This window comes from Pteronotus mesoamericanus, unplaced genomic scaffold (assembly GCF_021234165.1).
Source record: "Pteronotus mesoamericanus isolate MK-2021 breed Mesoamerican mustached bat unplaced genomic scaffold, CSHL_Meso_final contig_20, whole genome shotgun sequence".
NCBI classification, from domain to species: Eukaryota; Metazoa; Chordata; class Mammalia; order Chiroptera; family Mormoopidae; genus Pteronotus; species Pteronotus mesoamericanus.
This window is the reverse complement of record NW_026555085.1, coordinates 25,360,315-25,367,778: the sequence shown is the minus strand read 5'-3', so window position 1 is coordinate 25,367,778 and position 7,464 is coordinate 25,360,315. Positions and strand designations below refer to the sequence as shown.

At 37.9% G+C, this 7,464-nt stretch overlaps 1 pseudogene; it reads left to right on the top strand.

Annotated features, from left to right (window-relative positions):
- The first annotated feature begins 6,554 nt into the window (after positions 1-6,554).
- LOC129067098 (40S ribosomal protein SA-like) lies at positions 6,555-7,143 on the top strand (annotated as a pseudogene).
- Positions 7,144-7,464: the final 321 nt, after the last annotated feature.

Genomic DNA, 7,464 nt, shown 5'->3' with positions numbered 1-7,464 from the left:
ACATTTAGCAGCATCTCAATTACATTTTCTACAAATATTAAATATACAACAAAAACTAACAATTAGATTGCATTCATTACATGTCAGGCATTATTCTAATGCTTTATTGTATTCACTCATCTAATGCCTATACAACTTTCTGATATAGCATTATTATGATCCCCACTTCATAACTGAAGAAACTGAGGCACAGGGAGGTAACTTTGTTCAAGGTCTTTTAACTGGTAAAATTGCTAATTTTGATCTTTAGTACTGATAAGGGCAGCCACTGACCTCAAAAATCTTCTGTTTTTCTTTCTTTTTTTTTTTTTTTTTGCTTTTCAGCAATACAAGTATACTTCATTTTATTGAGCTTTGCTTTATTGAACTTCATATATGTTAGATTTCTTTTTTTAATTTTATTTTAATTTATTTTTTCAAATACATTTGTCTCTGCCTACCCCCCACCACTTTCCCTTGCCCTCTCCCTCCTTCCCTCCCTCAGCTCTTCCCCTTTGGTTTTGTCCATGAGTCCTTGCTATATGTTCCTTGACTTTCCCCTTCCCTTCCTTTGGCCCGCCTCCCCTCCCTCCTTCCCTCTTGTCTCTGTTTTTCAACATACCCCCGTTTGCACAGTGCTATTGAATCTTCCTCACAAAAAGTGAACCACAGGGAAAAAAAACAGCACATAAATATGGTCTAGTTTTCCCCTTGTTTTTTTTTTTTTAACCATAAATTAGAGTCAGTCATCTCTTAAACATCTTACAGTGCTGGAGTTTTCTTATTATAGTTTTTTACTTAGGGTGGGTTTAGATTTGAATAACATCTGGTGGAAAAGGTTTAACTCAATTGTTCAAAAACAAGGAGCATTCAACTTTCTGAATTTATTACTCAATTTTGTCTGGATTCTGGCCAGCTGGATAGTTATCCTGTGGTAATGAGTGCTAGCAGTATTAATTTATGGTTTTATAGGAAGCAAGGTCAAGAATGTTTAGATCACAAATCCTCAACCTTGTCCCAAAGGTTTTTAGATTCACCATCCACAGGAAATTTCAAATAACATTCAAGTGAAAATCAATCTCCTGAACTCCCAAAAAGTACTCCTTTGAGGGATCCTGACTTTCTGGGATTGAGGAAAGCTAGAAGTCATGATTCTCTCTCATTCTCTCCCTCTCTCCCTCTCTCTCTCTCTCTCTCTCTCTCTCTCTCTCTCTGTCTCATTTTAAAAGCCAAGGCCAAATCAGTGTACTCTTAATACTTTATTTCCATAAAGTGAGATTTCTGGGAAATCTAGAATTTGTTCACATCTAAATAAATACTATGAAAAATCAAAACTTCTTTTCACAATTCCTCCAAGATGATCAAATGTAATGGTATGAATTGTTTGTGTCATATTTTTCATATTCATGATAGTAACTATGAATAAGCAGCCTTCATTTTTTAAAGAAGTACAAAGTCTGATAGGTATTTCAAGAAGAAAAATCAACTACAATTTATTCACTCTATCATAGCCTGTCATGTAACAGCTGAGCCCTGGCACCACCACCAGCAAACAAATGTGCCAAAGACAGCAAGATGCATTAGGGAGATAAAGCACAGCTTCCTTCATGCCAAAGCACCTACTTGAACAGATGAAGAGAGGCGTGTTGAAGAAGGTGGATGCTGAGAAGGCAGTAGTGTCAACGTGACACTGGGCAATAATTGAGAATGTCGGTCTTATTTCAGACCTCTGAGACAGGGCAGCTGCAGTGTGTCTTTTGACATTGCCACTTGGAACCAAGTCATCTTTCTCATTAGGCTCTTTAAATACCACCTGGCCATGCTGACAAATCTGCAACACAAAGACAAATTTCAGTCTTTCCCAAAGAAAGGTGTTATAAAAAGCTAAACAAAGACAATGTTAACACAACGCAAAACTCTAACCTGCCACTGACATATTATAGTGTTGTCACAAATTATGGTAGCTCCATCTGAGGACCTAAGTGCAAATTACAGAATGGTTTGGCAGTTTCTCCCTTCTGTTATTGCTGAGAGAATTATTCATGCGCTGAAGCTAACTATGCCCACAACTAAGTTCAAAATGTCATCTTTTAAACTCAAATCAAGAATTCGGTGACTGGCCTCTCAGTTCCCAGATGTAAAGCAGCTAGAATATGTTGTACCCCACACCCAATCTAAGCATCCAGAAAAGAAGAGTGTTGTGAATTTCTTAAACCATGAAAGTTTACTTATCACAAAAGCCCTGACTCCATCTCTACCTCCTAGAGTGCAAAGCTATTCTAGATAAGAGAGCAGAGAACAGGAAAAAAAAATTGAGGCCTGAGATAAAATAAGGTTAAAGTGATTGCTGTTATGCACCCTCTGACAGTATAAAGCAAGGAAATATTAAGTATTGGGTTGGCCAAAAATTCCATATGGCTTTTTTCTGTAAAATAAAAGACACCTTTTTCATTTCCACCAATAAATTTACTGATTGGGATATTTTGAGTGTGTCAGCTATCTCCTGCATGGTATAATGTTGATTGTTCTTAGGTGATGTCTCAGCTTGATCACTACAAACTTCAACTGGTCTGCCTGACCATGGAGAATAATCCAGTGAGAAATCTCCAGCATGAAAGTTTGTAAACCGCTTTTGACATATTCAGTCAGTCACAGCACCTTCTCTATACACACTGCACAAATCTTTGTGTTTCAGCAGTGTTTTTACCTTTCTTAAAATAATAAAGGCATAATATGCTGAAAATGTTGCACATTTTCTTCCTTCTTAATAGTAAAATGACTACACAAGAATTCACCAATTTTGATAAGATTTTTTTAAATGCACACTGATATGACAGCTGTCACAATACAATCTAACAAAATTGTTTTGAGTGAAGTTAAGGGCAACTAAGTGCTACTAGAGCCATGTTACGGAAAAAAACCCAAACGAACTTTTTGGCCAATCCAATATTTAACAATTAGCAATGATGCTCCCATTATTAGAAGTGTACTACATTAAGGGGAAATTTAACCATAAAATTTCCAGCTTGATTGAGATGATTATCAACCCTACTAGTAAGGACCACTGGGACACAACCTAGTACTAAGGAGACCTGTAAACACATTCTAGATCCTATTAAGGCTTCCATGATTTTATATTTCGCTTAAGACAGCAATTCTCAAAGTGTGGTCTACATGAGTGGGTAGTGCAGTCTACCTACTAGGAGCTCTCAAGATCCTTTCAGAAAGAACATTGTGTCCCAGTTTTTTCATAATACTAAGAAGCGACTATTTGTCTTTGTCTTTGGGCTGTTACAGCACTTACAGCACAAAAGCAATGTGAGTTAATGAGCCCAACTACTGGCACCTTTGCCTGAATCAGTTGTTGCACTCTCTGTACCTAGCATGTGTGTGGGAGTGCGTTGTTTCACTTGAGTGTCCTTGATGAATCAATAAAAATGATTAACTCTATTAACTCTCAATCCTTAAGTTCACTTCTTTTAAAATATACCATGTGACAAAATATGCATAAAGCTCTTCTGTTCTATACCAAAGTACAATAATTGTCTCAAGGAAAAGCACTTACATGATTGAGTTGGAAGTGAACTAGCTGGCCAGGCATTTCAGTCAGTAGAGAATGATATGCCATTCACTCATCCAACTAATATTTCTTGAGTTCAACGTTCTTCTTAGTCTAGATCAGATATAATCACCATCATCCTTCTTTCAAAATTGAATGATGAACTGGTGAGTTTTCAGTCATTATTTTTTATAACAGTTTTATTAACCTACAACTCACATACCATACAATTCACAAATTTAAAATATACAATTAAATGGTGTTTAGTATATTCATAGAATTGTGTAACCATCACCATATCAATTTTAGAAGCATTTTATCACCTCAAAAAGAAACCCTATAACCATTAGCAGTCATTCCAAATTTCTTCCCAACTTCTCCAAGTCTAGGGAACCACTAACTTACCTTTTCTATACATAAATTAGTCTATGCTGGGCACAGCACATAAATCATACAATATATGATCTTTTCTGACTGGCTTCTTTCACTTAGTATGTTTTTGAGGTTCACCTATGTTGTAGTATGTATCCCTACTCAATACCTTTTTATCACCAAATAATATTCCATTGCATGGACAGACCATATTTTATTTAATTGATTAATGAAGATTTGAGTTTTTCCCACTTTTTGGCTACTATGATAATAATATCCTTCTATGAAATTTATATACAAGTTTTTGTGTGGGTGTTGTTTTTTTTTTTCCATTTTTCTTGGGTATATATACATTGGAGTACAATTGCTGGATTATATAGTAACTCTATTTCTAACCTTTCAAGGAACTGCCAGGCTATTTTCCTTCCAAAGCAGCTATGCAATCATTAATAAAAGCTTTCAGTGCTAACTTGTTAATTTATTTAGGAAATACTTATTGAAAACTTATGGTGTCTAATTCCATGTGCTAGATATTAGTGATACAATGGCAAATAAAACAGAGTCTCTACCATAATGGAGATTATAATTTATCAGGGAACAGAAACAAAATAATAACATTTGGGTCAAGTGTAATGATAGGCAAAGCACAGAGCACATATGACCAGGAACCAGATTTAGATGCAGGCAGGATAGGTCAGATGCATCTAACCTATTTAGATGCAGGCAGTAAGATCAACCTGAGGAAGAAATGTTTTCATGGAAACTCAAATGTAGTGATAATCAGAATTAACTTGGCAAAGAAGGATGAAAATGTCTGGTACAAAGGAACAATCTCATACAAAATGCTAAACAGAAAGAGGGAGCCTGTTCTGCTTGAATGACCAAGAGAAATCCAATGTAACTGTAAACTCTATAGTGTACACGGTAAAAGAGTGTCAAAATTGAGTCTTAAGAAGTAAACAGGGCCCACTGAAAAGCTTTGAACAGAGGAATAACACTATTAGTTTGTGTTCCTTAAAGAACATGCTTGCTTCTCTACCTGGAGAATGGATTCGGGGGAAGCAAAACTTGAAGATTGAAACAACTTAGAGGTTATAGACAAAGACAGTTGAAAAGTTAGTTGGCCCAGACCATGGTACTGGTAATGGTCCTGGGGGAATGAAATGGAATCAAGAAACATTCCAAGAGTAGAATCAATAGGACTTGGTGAGTGATTGCATACAAACGGTGAGAGAAAGGAAGGAATCAAAATAGATTTTCTATTAAGGTCCTGGATAGATGGTAATGCCATTTACTAGGACAGAGCTATAGGGAATATGCCAAATCATACTCAGGTCACAGGTCACTGAACAAAGAAGCATTTCCTGTATACACACTATATGCAAGGCACTGGGCTAGAGCTGTGAATATAAAACTAAATAAAATAAACATGCTGAAGACAGAATGATAATACCCCCAAACATGTCCATATCCTAATCCCTTAAGCCTTCTGATATGTTTCCTTCCATGGTATATATGAAAGAGTTAACATAGCAGTCCTAAACTGCTATCCTTGAAAAGACCTACTTGCTAGATAAACCCCTTGAATAGCATCCAGGAATTTAGATTTTATAGGGTTCCCACCATTAACTGATAAGAGTGGCTCACTGTGCCTAAAATATGCAAGCAATATGGTTTTTGGTAAACCCCTGCTTTCCTCCTGGGAGCTGAAGCTTTGGTACAAGGAAGGCAAAGAATGCCTGCATGACCAGCCCTAATAAAAACCCTGGACACAGAGTCTCTAATGAGCTTCTTTGGTTAGCGACATTTCACATGAGTTGTCACAACTCATTGCTAGAAGAATTAAACACATTCTGTTTTACTCCACTGGGAAAAGACCCTTGAAAGCCTGCACCTGTTTTCCCCTAGCCTTTACCCCATGTGCCTTTTCTCTTGGTTGACTTTGCCTTGTTTTTTGTTTTGTTTTGTTTTTGGCCTTCATAAATCATGGCTGTATGACTATGCTGAGATCTGTCCTCCTAGCAAAGGATCACACTTGAGGGTGATCTTGGAGATATCCAACACCCATAGCAAAAGGAATTTTGCAGATGTAATTAAGAGCCTTAATATAAGGAGATTGTCTTGGATTATCTGAGTGGGTTCAATGTAATCAAAGTAGAAGTCAGAATGATGTGATTGCTGCTTTTGAAGATGGAGGAATGAATCATAAGCCAAGGAACACAGGTGGACTCAAGAAGCTAGGAAAAGTAACAAAATAGATTCTTCCATAAAACTTCCAAAAGGAGACCTGTCAACACCTAGTGAAACTCATTTTGGACTCTGACCTCCAGCACTAAAACAGTAAATTTATGCTGTTTTAAGCTAATAAATTTGTGGTAATTTGTTAAAGCAGCACTAGCAAACTAATATAGATGCCCTAAAGGACCATGGATTTTTATGGATGAGACAAGTACATAAACCGGTAATATTTTCCAATTTTACTTACAAGCTTTAGCTATTGTGCATTACCTAGTTTATCATAACTATTCTCTTTCCCAGGATAATGACAATATTTATGAATAATCAGAAAGAAAAGACTTTCCAGAGAGGGGTCCATATGGTGTTGTTCTGGGTACCTGTCATAACTTAAAGGGAAAGCTTCACAATGTCCGGAGCCATTGATGTCTTGTAAATTAAGGAGTAAGGTGTCCTTAAATTGTTTGCAGCAGGAACCAACTTACATGGCACCCACCTTGACTTCCACATGCAAAAGGAACAGTGATGGCATTTACATCATAAATTTGAAAAGAACCTTGGAAAAACTTCTGCCATCAGCTTATGTCATTTGCCACTAAAAACCTGGCTGATGTCAGTGCCATATTGTCCAGGAATACCAGCCAGCGAGCTGTGCTGAAGTTTGCTGCTGCCACTGCAGCCATTCCTATCATTGGTTGCTTCCCTCCAGAGACCTTCACTAACCAGATCCAGGCAGCTTTCCAGGAGCCACGACTTCCAGTGGTGACTGATCCCAGGGCTGACCACCAGCCTTTCACAAAGGTGGCTTAGGTTAACCTGCCTACCATTGTTCTATGTAACCCAGACTCTCCTCCATGTTGTGTGGACACCGTTATCCTCTGCAACACAAGGGAGCCCACCCACTGGGTCTGAGGTGGTGGATGCTGGCCCGGGAAGTTCTGAGCATATGTGGCACCATCTCCTGTGAGCACCCATGGGAGGTCATGCCTAATCTCTAGTTCTAAAGAGACTGAAAAGGAAGTGCAGGCTGACGCTGAAAAGGCTGTGACCAAGGAGGAATTTCAGGGGGAATGGACTGTTCTAATTCCCAAATGTACTCCCCAACTCAAGGTCACAGACTGATCTGAAGGTGCAGGTGCCCTCTGTACCCATAGGGCAGTTCCCCGCTAAAGGCTGGTCTACAGCCCCCACTGCTCAGCCTCTGAATGCGCAGGAACAGCCAGAGTGGTCTTAACCCAATCTTCCACAGACTCTTAAACAAAAAATGGAAATAAAGTTGATGGAAAATAAACAGTTTCTGAAAAAATAATAGAATAAAT